Genomic DNA, 15,457 nt, shown 5'->3' with positions numbered 1-15,457 from the left:
GGGGAGAAGGTCCACCTGGCCTTGTCACTCATCACAGCCGGGAAGTGGTGGTTATCCACCCCCTCCCCTTGTGTAGACGAGTAGTCCGGACCAGAGCCAGGGCTGGCTACCTCGTCCTTGCAGCCCACGGAAAATGAAAATTCGGGCCCTTATCTAAAAAGTATGAAGTGTTTCAAGACATTGACAGCTGAGTCTTAACCAAGTGCAGGCGCTCCTGACCCTTGCAGAGGGCCGCGGGCATGCTCCTGCACAGCCCCCAGGGGCAAGTTCCACCTCCAGGTGTTCCCAGGTCAAGCTGGGGGGTCTGAAGCAGCCTAGTCCAGGCACTCTCAAACTGGGTTTCCTAGAGAATCAGTTCCCATGGGCCTCCCAGAGGTTGCCCTGGGGGGTGGCCAAGCAAAACCTCCAGCTTCCACCACCAGAGTCCCAGGAACTCCAATTCTAGCTTAGGTATTTGTGGTCAATTTTGTTTGGAGGAAAAATGGTTCAGAGTTATATGTGTTAAAAATGTAAAACATGGATTTTATCCAAGCCCTTATTTCAATGTGAAGAAAATTGGGGCCCCAAGAGTGAGTGGGAGCTCCTTCAGGGCTGACCCAGGGTCCAGGTCCCCTGCCTGGTCACTCAGAGCTGCTTGGTTGGGCTGGGAGCCAGTCCCCTGACTCGGGTCTGGGGGGCTCCTTGCTGGCTGGAGGGCTTCCCTTGTGGCTCAGCTGGTAAAGAGTCCACCTACAATTCAGGAGACCTGGGTTTGATCCCTGGGTTGGGAAGATCCCCTGGAGCAGGGAAAGGCTACCCACTCCAGTATTCTGCCCTGGAGAATTCCATGGACTGTAATAGCCCATGGGGTCGCAAAGAGTCGGACAGGACTGAGCGACTTTCACTTTTACTTACTGGGCGGATGTGCTTCAGGACTCCTGACACCATTTGCAGCACGTCTACATCCACACATGTGACTGCCGATCAAGGTCCCCTCTTGCGGGACTGTGTCACTCTATCTCGAGATGCCTGTCCCCGGTCGGGGAGTAGGACCCATGTGTGGAATCACCTCGGTTGCAGAGGGGCAGGTGATAGGAGGCCAGCCTGTTCTCACAGCTAGCTGCTGTCCCCATCCCCACCAGCCAAGGACCGGGAGCAGTGACAGTGAAGGGAGGCACAGCAGGTGCGGGCCAGAGGATGAGTGGGGGCAGAGGCACCGGGAGGGCACACCCTGCCAAAGAGACCAAACTTCCCAGACGTCAGTGTGTGCTGGCCAGGCAGCAGGTGTGGCCAGGTCTGCGGTTCAGGCTCCCACCCAGTGCCTTGCAGGCCCTCCTTCCACTGCGTGGGGATGTGGGCACACCCCACCCGCTTCATCACTGCCAGCAGCAAGTACCAGCTGTGCAGCTGTGGGCCCCTGCCCTGGGGGTCAGAGCTTGGATCCCACTCTGTGAGGGGCCTGCTGCGTGGCCCTGGCAAGCTGCTGGGCCTCTCTGAGCTTCAGTGTCCCCACCTGTAAAATGGGCACTATGCTCAGAGTGAATGAGTGGATCACACATGTGAAAGGCTGGCCCAGAGGAGGCTCATTCAAGAGGCATTTTGCTTGTTTTTTTTTTTTTAGGAGTTTCTCCTGTGGGCCTTGCAGCTAAAGCAAGATGAGGGGTGGGCAGGGGATAGCCTCTGGGGGAACTGGGGGTGCTGACCAGGTCATGTCAGTGGTACCAAAGCAGTACCCAGGCTCTGGACTCTAGCTGCTGTGGAGGCTGTCTGTCATCTGGTGTGCACCCCCAGTGCTGAGGCCTGGTCTTGCTGCTGTGGCAGGGGCCCTGGGTGCCCAGGCAGACATGTGGTAGGCCGCCACCCAGCCCTGCCCCATCACTGTGGCTCTTGTCTGCAGACTGTGTTGCCCAGAGTGGCCAGGCCTCCCTGTGGCAGCCCTGCCCCAATTGTGATGCCCAGGGCTGCAGGCCAAGCTTTAGTGGGCAGCTGTAGCCCATACCTGTTCTGTCCTCTACTGGGACTGCCAGGTCCCCTCCCATGCAGGAACTGCCTGCCACTTATGCAGCCCAATGTGCTGACCAATGAGGGGTGATCACTAAGTCCCAGCTACCATGGGAGACCCAGGGGCAGGGGGTTGGCTCAGTCCCAACACTGAGCTTGTGCAGGGCTCTCAGCTGGAGCACTTAAGTCCCAATGCCCAGGCTCAGCCACACCAACCCATCAAAACCCTCATCAGCCAGTGCCTGGCATCACTGACATGCACTCAGAACTGAGACTCAGCGATGAGAAGACAGTTAGGAAGGGATGTGAGTCCAGCCCTGGCCAGTCACAGGGTGGTCTTCCAGGTCCACCACCCACCAGCTCCAAGGCCTTGGCAGATCCCTGCCTTCCGTAGTCCTCAGTTTCCCCATCTGTAAAACAGATGGGAGTACTTTCACCCTCCTGGGTTCTTGGGAAGATCAGATGAGAAGTCAGCCACCCGATATGTGCTGTGGTGTCATCCACAGAGGGCAGAGGCTTTGATCCTCACAGGTACCTAAGAACAGAGGCATTGTTACTGCCACTTACAGGAAAGGGGACAGCACAGAGGCTCAGCAGTTCACAGTTCATGAAGCCATGCAGCCAGTAGAGAAGGGAGCTGGAGATTCAACCAGGATGATGATGGTGATGGCAGTGACGATGGTAGTGGTCGTGATATGTAACACATGTGTGCATGTTAAGTCTTTGAGTAGTGTCCAACTCTTTGTAACCCTGTGCACTATAGCCCGCCAGGGTCCTCTGTCCACGGGATTCTCCAGCAAGAATACTGGAGTGAGTTGCCATGCCCTCCTTCAGGAGATCTTCCCGTCCCAGGGATGAAACCTGCATCTCTTATGTTTCCTGCATTGCAAGTGGGTTCCTTACCACTAGTGCCACCTGGGAAGCCCATTAACACTTCCATAGCATTTACTCCACACCTGTCATTGTTCTTAGCCATTTATACATGTTAACTCCTTTAATTCTCACAACTAACCAGTGATCATCTCCAATTTACAGGTGAGGACAGGGAGGCATGAAGAGGGGGAGTAAATCACCTGCTTAAAGTTACACAGCCAGGAAATGACAGAGCAGGGATTCAGAGCAACAGAATTTGTAGTCTGTGTCAGGAGCTCCCCTGTGAAGATGTCCTGCCTCCCACAAAGGTACCCAGTGAGAAGAGCACAGGGCTGAGCCTGGAGTTGAGAGTGAGAACCCCGTGGAAGGGCCAGGGTTGTGCAGGAGATAAGGTTTGAGCTGTGTTTTGAAGGATGCATATAGGGGCTGGATGGGAGGGTCTGCCTGGTATGGGCGGGGCTCTCTAATGGAGCCTCACAGAGGGAGTCCAGTTCCAGGGAGCCACAGCTCCCTGAGTCACTCATCCCACTGACCAGGAGGTTCCCTCCTGGGCTTGGGGCTTAGAGCCTCTCCGCCTCAACCCTCCCACCCACCTGGAGTCTTGCCTTCAGACCTGATCGGGGCCACACCTGGTGCCAGATGCGCTGGAAGTTACTGGACTCGGGCAGGGACAGCGGGCTCCTGAGGAGGCACCACCAACAGGCCCAGGCCTTGGAGCCCCTGCCTCGCCAGAGCCCTCACTTCCCACCTCCTCCCCGCGTCTCACTGCTCCCTCGGCCACACCGCAGGACACAGCCAGAAAACTCCAGACTTGGGGAGAAACCTGGACTCCCCGCCCCCCACCTCAGTTCCTTTTCCTGGATATACAACTGCATTTGGCAAACACCACTGGCTGTCTCGTTCTCCCTCAGCAACCCGGCCCAGATCTGCCCCCTGGAGTGACCACCCTGGGTCAGGTGGCAGTGTGGCCACCAGCCCACCTGGCTGTTTGCAGGACTGTTTGGCAGCAAGGCCTGGGGTGTCCACCTCTACTTCTGCCAGGGAGCACTCTGGGGAGATCAGTTGCTCTGGGTGAGGGGCAGAACAGGTTCCCAACTCTTGGCTCTTAGGCTGGTTAGTCAGGCTTTCGGCTGCTTGCACCCATGGCCATCCCATCACCTTCTTGTCCCGAAGATCAGTGGGACAGGGGTGGGACATCTGTGTTAGCTGGGAGGCTGGGCCCTCGGGCTTCTTCCCGTGTTCCTCTTTGCCAGTGGGACTCTACCTGAGAGACAGAAGGAAAGACATAAGCGACATCTGTCAGCAAAGCCTGCCTCCTCAATGTTCTCATTCAATTCCCCCACCCCTCTGGAGGTCAGTGCCTCTGCTCAACCCATTTTACAGATGGACACATTGAGGCTCAGGGAGGCTTGGTGGTGAGTGATGGAGCCTGGACCCGCATGCCTGTCTCTCCTCTGCTGCCCCTCCCAGTTCCTAAGGCTGCTTTCCCTTCTCTTGGGGCCCCAGCTGCAGCTATTTCTGTCCAGCATTCCCTTCCCTCACCCAATGGGGCCTGTCTGTGCTCGAATGCAGTGGTACCAATGTGTCTATCCATACCTCCATAAGGAGGATAGTCTCCACTACCTGTCACTCACCTCATGTGGCACCCCCACCCCTGCTCGGCTTCCTGGGCTTATCTGCACTGGGCAGTTTTGTGGCCTGTGCTTGGCCTGTGCTGGCCCTGAGGAGAGCTTGGTGAGTTACTCTTGTCACCACTGCCACCCTCACCATTGGTATCACCCTGCCTTGTTTCTGTAGGCCCCCAAGGGCACAGTCCATAGTGCTCTGGACCGTCAGATGATGGCCTCCTATGCCAAGAATCAGTCTGACCCCGTGGCCTCTCCCGAGCCCAGGTACCCAGGGAGCAGCTCCTGTCTGAGGAGACAGGACAGGATCCTGCACAGGAACCGTCTGGTCCAGTATCTGGCTCTCCGGGCGGGGGACAGAGGCACCAAAGGGCGGTGGCGCGGCAGGAAGGGGTGAGGACAGGACAGCTGTGCTGCAGGCTGGCTCCCACGGAGCCCACTCTGGAACGGCCTGGGGCGGGCCCAGGGCACTCAGCTGTCATTCTGATTCCATCAAACGCCCCTCCCACCGGTGCAGACGTGTCCTGGGAGCGTTTAAATGAAAAGCACAAGGATGGAGAAGTGTTTCCAGGAACCGCGTGGCGCTGGGGGAGAGGCGAGCAGGCTGTGGGGTCTCCAATGCTCACCCCTGGCCAGTAGTCCTGAGCAGGGAGGTCTTCCCGCCTCTGCCCACTGCTTCCAGCCCACACCTGCTGGGGCAGGAGCTGGGCAGGTGTTGAGCATGGGCCCGGGGCCACCTGGCTCCCCTAAGGCTGCCCAGGGCGATGCCTGGGTGGAGCATGGCCCGCGTATTCTGAAGACCCTGCCCTGGGTCTGAAAATGGGGTGTTGAGCCCGAAGTAACCTGAATTCAAATATCATTCCGACAGAGAAGAGCAGAGGAGACCAGGAGCGGAGGCTGAGTCCAGGCCCCAGGATAGGGAACTTGAGGCCAGGCCCCAGCAGGTGCGGCTTGTCGGTGGCAGCTCAGAGCCTGCGCTTGCTGAAGGGTGGGGCGGGGCCAGGCCCGGTGGGAGGGGAGGGGCCTCGTGGGGGAGGGTCCTCATCGGAGGGGAGGGTCCTCATCGGAGGGGAGGAGCCTCGTGGGAGGGGTGGGGCGGGCTGGGCTAAGGCTGTGATCTGCACTCAGCGGACCTCCTGCTCCAGGCTCGTCCTGTCATGCGATTTGGATGTAAGCCGGGCAGGACCCCGATCCAGAGCCACCTGCTGGGTCCAGACTACGGCAGAGTTGGGCCCTGGACTGGTCTGGACGTGGTTTTCTCAACATTAAACTGCTCTGATGAGCTGGGGTGACCCTGGAGCCCAAGTGACCACTCATCCTCTCATCCCCATGGCTCTGCCCTGGGAAACCCAACATCTTGCTGGAGCTGGGGACACTGGACGAATCCCTCAGCTGCTGGCCTCGGGGGTAACTCTGAGGTTGTGGTTGATGGAAAAAGACCCATGGAGGAGTCCAGATGCATTGTCTGGTTCATTACTGCCTCTCCGCCTCACTCTTCCTCCCCACTCCATCCTCCACAGGCTTCTAGCACCGTTCACCTTGCTGACACCTGCCACCTCCATCCCTGCAGCTGCCCAGACTTCACTTTCTTATTCTCGAGCGAGAAGCTGAGACTCAGACTAATTTACCCGCTATCACTATAACTAGTGGAAGCAGGGTAGTGGCTTTCTGTTACTATGTTGAAATCACCCCACACTTAGCAGCCGCCATGGCACACACTTATCATCTCACCGTTTCTGTGGGTCCAGAGCCCAGAAGTGGCTCGGCCTCGAGTGAGGCTGTGTCTCACCTGGAGGCTCGACCAGGGCTGGAGGCCCGACCAGGGATGGAGGCCCGATTCCTGGGAAGCTCCTCCCCCGGCTGTGGGTGGGGCCTCAGTTCCTCCCACATGGATTCTCCCTGGGGCTGCCTGAGCGCCCTCACTAAGTGGCTCCCCCGTGTAAGCAATCAGAGTCAGGAGGAAGCTCAGGGCCTGTCATGACTGTGCCCAGAGCCACTCACATTCCTGCCCAGCTAGGACAGAACGTACGCGGCAGGGACACCAGAAGGCGGGTCCAGTGGGGCTGGACCTCCTGTCTTGGTGGCTGATGGCCACAGACAGGGTGGAAACCCAGGCCTTGGCTGCCTCTAACCCCAGCTGCTGACCAATCTGTCCTCTGTGTGTCCAGGGCCCACTTGGTGCCCTTGAACCTGTTCCCCACATGACAGCCATCCCTCTGCAGCGGGAGGCTCCATGCTCACAATCTGCAAATGTTCCCCTCCTGAGAACGCTGCTGCCAACACATCTGTGTTTTGCTTTAATCAAGTGAAAAGGTGTGACCCAGACGCCCCCAGCAGTTTGGGCTTATTAAGCTGGAGGTGTGAACAGAACCAGTGGAGGAAAGGCCTGCTGCCTGGTCTCCTGGGCCCCCGGCTGCTCCAGCTGGAAGGGTTTCCCCAGGGGAAAGCTGGAGGTCAAGAATGGAGGGGACCTCAGGGCAAGCTGCCAGGAGGGAAGGCTCTGGTCTCAGTTGCCCTCTGTGGAAGCATCCCATTCATTCCACTCCCGCTGACTGAGCACCTGCTCGGGGTCCCTGTTGAGGGGCAGGTGATAAAGATGCTGGTGACGCCAGTAGCAGAGAGTGTCCACAGTTAGCATTGATGAACAGCTTTAAGTGTCCTGGCTCCTGGATCCTCCCAGCAGGATTGAACCAGGAACGGAGGTGGGAGCTGCCTTGGTCTGTTTTCACAGACTGGAGCATATGGATGCCAGCAGCACCGCCACACGTTCTTGGGGCTCTCAGTTGGAGGCAGGTGCGGACTGAGTGGCCAGTGCCCCACAGCCCTGCCGAGGCTGCCCCCCACCAGTCCTTTGCCAGGGGCACTTCTCCTTCCAGGGTCAGATCCAAGACCAGCTCAGGTCCAGAACAGCTGGACTCCTCCAGATGCCCCAGGAGCAGGGAGGCACTCATCTTCCATGGCCTCCCAGCTCCAAGGGGCTGCCATGCAAGGTGGCCCCCAGCACTGTACACACAGGGATGTCCCCCTCCTGACCACATAGGTGGCCATGGGGAGACCACAGCAGCCAAGATCCCAGCAGCCTGTCTCTTCTTCTTTCAAGCCATCCCATCCTTCAGGGCTTGTCCGCGTGCTCAGCGGGGCACCTAGCACACATGGTTTTGTGTTCCAGTTTTTAAGTGTTACTATCTAGGAGTTATTTTATGCTATTGGTATTCAGCCAGAGACGGCTGTGAGCAAGTCTAGCATTTCTCTGTAGCTTCACTGTTGTAGTTTATGTGGCCCTGTCGTCTTGCTGTTTTCCTCTCTCCTGACTCAGCATGCCCCAGGCAGTACTTAGGTTCTTTCCTGGTTGTGGAAGCAACAGCTTTGAGGACACAGCTGTGGAGACCACTCATTCTTGATGGAAGGAGCTGTCTGGTGCTGTGTGGGGAAGACTTTGGTTTTAAGCACAGCAACACATGCCTGCTCATTCATTCAAGAATCTCACAGCTACGAAAAGGCTAGAGGTCCAAGACAGGGAGCAGAGCTGTCACTTTGTCAGAGGGAGTGTGGACACTGGGAGCCTCAGTTTCCTCATTTGTAAACTAGGGGCGACACAGCCCTGGTGTCACATGGCCCTCAGACCCCCCGGCTGCTAGTGTACCCCTCCCAGGGATCTGGGACCTCCGTATCTGCAAGCCCCCATGGCCTTGCCTGGATTGATTTTGGTCCAGGTCACTGTCTGTCTTGGCTTGGACAGCCTGTATCTAACACTTCTGGAGGCTGGACATGTGAGACCCCGTGCCTGACGAGAACTCACTTCATGGCATCTTCTCACTGTGTCCTCACCGGCTGGACAGCAGAGGAAAGCAGGCTCTCTTGTGACTAATCCCATCCTGGGGGCTCCACCCTCATACCTCAAATAACCCCGTCTCCCAAAGACCCTGCTTCTTAGCACTGTCACATGAGGGATGGGGTTTCAACATGTGAATTGGGTGGAGATTCACTCTATAACATCATCAATGGCATATGACTTATTTGTCTAACTATTCCCTTTTCTTCTCCCCGTGATCATGTTAAGTGACAAAAGGGCAGGGGCTCTGTTTACATCCTTGGTAGCCAGACCACACCTGGGGACACAGCGGCACCGGCACAACCACCCACTGGCCTGTCGTGAGCTGTGGGAGGCCATGGGGTCCTGTGTTGCCTAGCTGAGGTGGTGGCGTGATGATAAGAATTTGCGATAGCTGCTGATCAGGCTCCTTTTCCGGTTGTGTGCCTGGTGGAAAGAAAACCCTGGGAATCCTAGAAGTGTTTTGAGGACTGGAAGTGAGAGTGCAGCCATGGAGACTCAATGATGGGCAGGGGCTGCCTGGAGACAGAGAGGAGCCACATCCTTGTGGGCATCCTTGAAGTGTTTCTTTGTCCCCTCTCCATTTAAAAGTTACTTTATAGTCTAGTTGAACTTTTATCTTTATCGCAGACACAGGCAGCTATCCCTCCACACAGTTTAAGAAACCACCCTTCCCTTCCCAATCACCAGAGGCACGACTTTTGGCTGATTCCTTGATATTTACCACCACATGTCCAAAGAGCCTCCAAGGTCACTCTGTTACAGTTTGCTTCTGCGATGGACATCTGGCTTCACTCTGTCCCTCCATCCCACACCCTTCCTACGTCCCCATCCCTCCAAGGCAGGCTGGGGGGGAACTGCCTAAACTCAGATAGATCAGTGTCAATGTTTGCATTATTTGTTGTCATTCAGTTGCTCAGTCATGTCTGACTCTTTGTGACCCCATGGACTGCAGCATGCCAGGCTTCCCTGTCCTTCACCATTTTCTGGAGACTGCTCAAAGTCGTCCATTGAGTTAATGATGCCATCCAACCATCTTGTCCTCCATCACACCTTCTCCTCCTACCTTCAATCTTTCCCAGCATCACAGTCTTTTCCAATGAATCAGCACTTCTTATCAGGTAGCCAAAGTATTGGAGCTTCAGCTTCAGCATCAGTCCTTCCAGTGAATATTCAGGATTGATTTCCTTTAGGGTTGATTGGTTTGATCTCCTTGCTGTCCAAGGGACTCTCAAGAGTCTTCTCCAGCACCACAGTTTGAAAGCATAAATTCTTCGGTGCTCAGCCTTTATTGCAGTTCTGCAAGTGCTGTCTGAACCAAGCCTCCTAGAGCCACAGGATACTTTGCCTTCACTGCTGTTTTCCCAGTATTTAATTACCACCTATTTTCTCTTGACCAGTTTTCTATGTATTTATCCTTCTTCTACCTCCAAACTCTCCCTTGATGCTTCAGATCTCTCAGTAGAGCAAACGCACCCATTATTCCCCCAGCTTCACTTTCCTGAGGATGACTGGTCTTGTCTGTCTGGTGGGAGACCCAGAGTCCAGGATGCTAGTATCTGACTCAAGTGGTCACTGGACCACTCCAGTTGCTGTGCTGGGAACAGACTGAGGGGGTTGGGTGTGCAAGCAGGAATAGCCAGGAGGAGGCTATTTTAGTAATTGGGGTATAGGACCAGGCTCCCCACTCCTCTGTGGTTGTAGTGGTGGTGGTGGGAAGTGGCTGGACTCTGAAAGATGGTGAAGGAAAAACCAGCAGGACTGCATGTGAGGCGGGAAGGAGAGGAGAGGAGAGGGAGAGGAGAGGGAGAGGAGAGGGAGAGGAGAGGGAGAGGAGAGGAGAGGAGAGGAGAGGAGAGGAGAGGAGAGGAGAGGAGAGGAGAGGAGTGTGCCTGACCCCACGAATGATGGATGAAACAGGAGCACTGATTAACATCCTCAGGCAGGGGCAAGTTCTAGTCCATCCACACTGTTGTAACAGATGCCGCAGGCTGGGGGGTGGGGCGGGGAAGCGCAGGTAGTTCTTCGAGTTATGGATGCTCGAAGTCCAAGCTCAAGGTGCCAGCAGACTCTGTGTCTGGTGAGAGCCCCTTCCAGGTTCATGGAACGGGTCCTTTCACTGTGCCCTCACCTGGAGAAGGGGTGAGGGAGCCCTGTGGGGTCTCTTTTCTAGGAACACTGATCCCATTCATGGAACCCCTGCCCTAAGGACCTAATCACTTCCCTGAAGGCCCCCTCCCCCTTCCTGACACCATCACATTGAGGGGTCCAGGCTTCAACACAAGAATTTGTCTGGGGCACAGACATTCAGATCATAGCAAGGAAGATCCCAAGTTCTGGTGGGGCCACGTCCACGTAGCTATCAGGTCAAGTGGGCAATTAGGATCGTCCCCACCCCCAGGCTTGGAAACAGACCCGTTGTTCGCCCAAGGGCTGTGGGTCTACTCCACTCACTCCCACCAGGAGGTTCTGCTGATTTTCTTGAATTTCTTCGGTGATTCCTCCTTTGTCTTGTCTGCGGTCCCTTCCTGAAACTATTACACTTTTCTTACTGGACTGCTCGGAGGCCCAGGGATCTTGTCATCTTTCCTCTCCATCGCAGTCATTCTGCTGCTCCTGGGAGATTCCCAACCTCTCTTCCCTCAGGATCCGCGTCTTCAGGGGTTCACGACCCCGAAGGTGCAGCGGTCCAGCCCTGGATCGGCCCGCCCCGGCCCGCAGCGCCGCGGGAGGAGGGAGGGAAGCCCGCTGGCTCTAACCGTGTGTCTGCGGCCCCACAGAGTGCGTGTTTATTAATTTGTTACTTAGGAGAAGTCTCACGTTTCGGTCAAGTGGACTTCGTGCCCAGCTCCGCCCCACAGGGAGTTAGCACACCTGCGGCGCCTGATTCCCAGCCCGCTTTGGGGCCAGGAGCGGCGCCGACCCCCTGAGGGGAACGTTCGCGCCCGGAACCCTCGGCGCCGCGCCTCGTCGCACCGGGGGAACGCGGCTGGGTGCCGGACGCGCTGTGCGCGGGTACTGCGGTTCCTGTTCCGGTGTTGACCCGGCTAGGAGGAGGCGCGCGATCCCGGCCTGCGGAGGTAGAGCCTGCCCCCTCACCCCTCACCCTTCACCCCCCCTCACCCCGCCCACCGCGTCCCGTCCCGCCCCGCCCCCTCCCACGCAAGGGCCGCGTCACGTGGGGACCCTGCCTGGCCTTCTGGGCGCTGAGGCGACGTCCAGGCCCCTAATGGTGTGGGAGGGAGTCGAGTTCAAGTTCAACCAGCGTTGGAGGGGAACTTGATCTGTCGTGACGGAAGCAAATCCATTTCCTTCCTCGTTGGCCGCTGGAATTCTCGTCAAAGCACCCCCACACAGTCTTTTATACTAAAGAAGAGGTGGTAGTGAGGGGGACTCTGAAGGATGATTAGGAGTTTACCGAAAAGGGGAAGGATGACAACGTAGAGGCGGGAAGAGGAATCGCGTGTTTGGGAAGTCTGTAGGTTTCCAGCCTGGGGAGGGGCGATGTTTGTCTGGAGGCCTAGGCAGGGACATTTGGGGGTAGGGGACACCGGTGCTGAGCCCAGGAGCACACAGGTCCACAATGGGCTTCCGAGGGCCCCTGGCGGTTCTGATGTGAAACGTGACAGACCAGCAAGTCTAGCGACCTTTCCTCTCAGCCCCTGCTGGGCTCCGGCTACGCGCAGAAGATCCACTCTTCAAGGCAGACAGATTATACCACGGGCCAGGGGTCATAAGCTTCTCCCTTCCAGCTGGCATTTTTTAAATGGTATTTTATGCCCAAATATGGATATGGGTTTAAGCATTTGTTTTCTTCCTTTTTTTTTTTTTTAAATACAGTGTGAATGTCTGTTACTTAAAAATGTCACTTTGAAAACAGCTCCCAAACCGCAGGTGGCATGATGAAACAAGTGTTCCACCCCAGAGGGAGAGTGTGATCCCCTCTCCTGCCCCACACCTCCACCCAGGCCTCAAGACAGCGGGCAGGAGGGTGGGGGGAAGGTGGTGCTGACCCATCAGGTGCCATTTTATTCATTTCGAAACCAGCCGCCTTCATTTGAATGCAAGTATCATTCTTATCGAGTAATTTTTGTCACACGGCTCCGTGGTGAGCAAGGTGCTGAGCATAGCTGGTCCACTTGCCTCCCCCCTCGTCAGTTCTCACAGGAACTGAAGGCTCAGACAGGTGAGGAAAACTCAGAAGAACCAGTGAATGTTTCAGTCTGGGTCTGTTTTGACTAAAATCTGTGCTGTCAACCAGCACCCTGGTTAGGACACGACAGATGTTATCATCTTCCAGGTGTCAGGCTTGTGTCCTGAGAGGGCTGTGCGCCTCATGCTCTGACCCAAGAACCTGATGGCCAGAGCACCGAGTGGCCTCTGCCCAGACTCTGCTGGGCTCCAGCCACCTGGCGGAATCTGAACGCAGGGTGGCCTTCCTAGGAGCAGGCATCTGGCTCACCACAACTCAGGTTTCCATGCTCTTGGCTGGGATCCTTTCCTGTTGCACACTGTGACAGTGGTCTCATGATGTTGGTTGAGACAGGGGAGATTCATGGCCATGTTGCACTTACTTGGTGGCAGCATCACTCCAGTCTGTACCATGGTGGGTGAGGGCAGCCCGTGACCAAGCGCACCTGTGATTAGGAGGCAGGGCTCTTCCTGAGGCAGCTGACACAGTCCTCTGCCCTGACCTGATGCTTTTTGCTGCTCCCCATGACCTTGGACATGTCTGTGACCGTGGACGGAAGAGTTTGGCAGGCTACAGTCCATGGAGTCACAAGAGTAGGGCACGACTTAGCAACTAAGCCACCACTATGACCTTGGAGGTTTTAGCTCTATTGAACGACTGGAAGATGAGTGGCTTCAGGAGCACATGAAAGCTGTTCTGAAGGGGTGACCCCTGTTCCCACACATTTGGCCGGAGAATAAGTTAGTGCAGCCTCTCTGGAGGCCACTTGGGCCATATTTACCCAGTTGAAAATCACTGTTGTTGTGAGGCTCAAGGGTGAGCAGGAGGGGCCCTTCTCAGCCTCTGCTTCACAGAAACCCCTGGGTGAGCACAGCTGAACATCCCCCCAGCTTTCTTCCCTGCAGGCTGATATGATAGCCCAGCCCCACTGTGCCATGGAACACCCATCTCCACATGGAGCTAGCCGATCTCGCCACCTCCCAGCTCTGGGACACTGGGGTCAGGTCACTGCTGTTGGATACCAGCCTGGCGGTGCTCTGAGCGCCAGTGTAGCAGGCCTTCCAACCAACTTGATAACTGAATTCTTCATTCTCCAGGTGAGACTTTTGTGAACTGCTAGCTTTAATTAAGAGAAGAAGGCCGTTGTCTCATTTTTACTTGCTTCTGTCATTTTGAGAAATTAATGAGTTAATAATTACAAACACCCTGTAGAAACACCATCCAGAACACATAATTTTAATATTTTCCTGTTTCTTTTCTGTATCAAAATGTTTATGCTGGGGTTGAAATATCTCCATTTTAAAATATAAGCATCATTTACTAAACTTTTATTTTCTTGGGCTCCAAAATCACTGCAGATATTGACTGCAACCATGAAATTAAAAAATGCTTGTTCCTTGGAAGAAAAGCTATGACAAACCTAGACAGTGTATTAAAAAGCAGAGACATTACTTTGCCACCAAAGGTGCATATAGTCAAACCTATGGTTTTTCCAGTAGTCACGTATGAATGTGAGAGTTGGACCATAAAGAAGGCTGAGTGCTGAAGAATTGATGCTTTTGAACTGTGGTGTTGGAGAAGACTCTTGAGAGTCCCTTGGACAGCAAGGAGATCCAACCAGTCCATCCTAAAGGAAATCAGTCCTGAATATTCATTGAAAGGACTGATGCTGAAGCTGAAGCTCCAATACTTTGGCCACCTGATGGGAAGAGCCGAAGCACCTGATGCTGGGAAAGATTGAAGGCAGGAGGAGAAGGGGATGACAGAGGACAAGATGGTTGGATGACATCACCAACTTGATAGATATGAGTTTGAGCAAGCTCCCAGAGATGGTGAAGGACAGAGAAGCCTGGAGTGTTGGAGTTCATGGGGTTGCAAAGAGTCGGACATGACTGAGAGACTGAACAACAGCTAGACTTTTAAAATCTGATCACAAAAGTCATACATGCTAATTACACAAAAACTGCAGAGTGGAGAAGCATGAAGAAGAAAACAAAAGCCACCTGCCACCTGGAGGCTCACCTTCCTGTCCCTGGGTGGAATGTCCCTCCCCTGGGACTTGCTGAAGGGGCTTGTGCAGTCAGGCTGTGGCCCAGCCCCACACATGTGTGTGCGCCCTGCTTCCCTCAGATCTTCCGGATCACCCAGGTCAGCCCCAGTTTTTCAGTATCAGAAATAATGCTGCAGTGAAGACCCATGGTGAACCTTCACATACCTCGCTGATTATTTCCTTAGGACGCATTTGAAAAACAGCCGTAGGAACAGAGGGCTTGCATTTCCTATTTTCATGTTTCATCTTGAAGGGACTACTGAATGTCCACTCAGATGGCTGAGCCAAGGCCCCAAGCCTCACTAGGCTGGGGGCACTGGCAAGTTAATGTGTGGTGTCTCTTGGGGCAACTCACAGCATGGTCTTGACCTTCCTTACCCAAGGCCTTTCTCACCACTCATGGTGTCACAGAGTGGTCAGGGCCTGTGGGCCAGCCAGGCCTGGGTCTGGGAGCTGCTTTTCCTGCTCCTCTGTGGCCCTTGGCAGGTGACTTCCCCTCTCTGTCTTCCTTGGAGGCACTACTCTGACTGCTGGCTCACTGCATCCGTTCCTGCCTGCCCCATGTGCAGTCAGAGGTCAGCTAGCCCTCCTGCCCTGGCTGGGGAGGGGTGGTGGGGGGGTGGGCAGGGAAAGTGGGGTTCAACCCTGTTTTTTCCAGTTCAAGTCCTAGAACCCCAGCTTTTCGCTGGGGTGGTGCAGCCCCTGATTCCCCAGAGGGAGCAGGCCGATGGCTCGCCCCTCCTTGGCCCTTGTGGTGTTAGAGGAAAGCTGCTCCAGTGGTCTCGCTGGCAGCAGTGTGACACTGCCCGTGACGCCCTGTGAGGCCTGGTGGGTAGATGAGTGGGAGCAGCAGCCACTCATGGCCATCCATCTCTCTGCTCCTCGGCACCCCAGAAAATGCTGCC

The 15,457-nt window shown here is 55.5% G+C and overlaps 1 protein-coding gene across 1 annotated transcript in view; it reads left to right on the top strand.

Annotated features, from left to right (window-relative positions):
- The first annotated feature begins 11,285 nt into the window (after positions 1-11,285).
- ACSF3 (acyl-CoA synthetase family member 3) overlaps positions 11,286-15,457 on the top strand; it is a 40,165-nt gene continuing 35,993 nt past the window's right edge. Inside the window, exon 1 of the mRNA XM_070451402.1 lies at positions 11,286-11,390. The gene's annotated coding sequence lies outside the window, so the exon portion shown is untranslated. The remainder of the gene's footprint in view (positions 11,391-15,457) is intronic.

This window comes from Odocoileus virginianus, chromosome 20 (assembly GCF_023699985.2).
Source record: "Odocoileus virginianus isolate 20LAN1187 ecotype Illinois chromosome 20, Ovbor_1.2, whole genome shotgun sequence".
In the NCBI taxonomy this organism is placed as follows: domain Eukaryota; kingdom Metazoa; phylum Chordata; class Mammalia; order Artiodactyla; family Cervidae; genus Odocoileus; species Odocoileus virginianus.
Note: the sequence above shows the minus strand (reverse complement) of the source record. Positions and strands in the feature narration are given on the sequence as shown.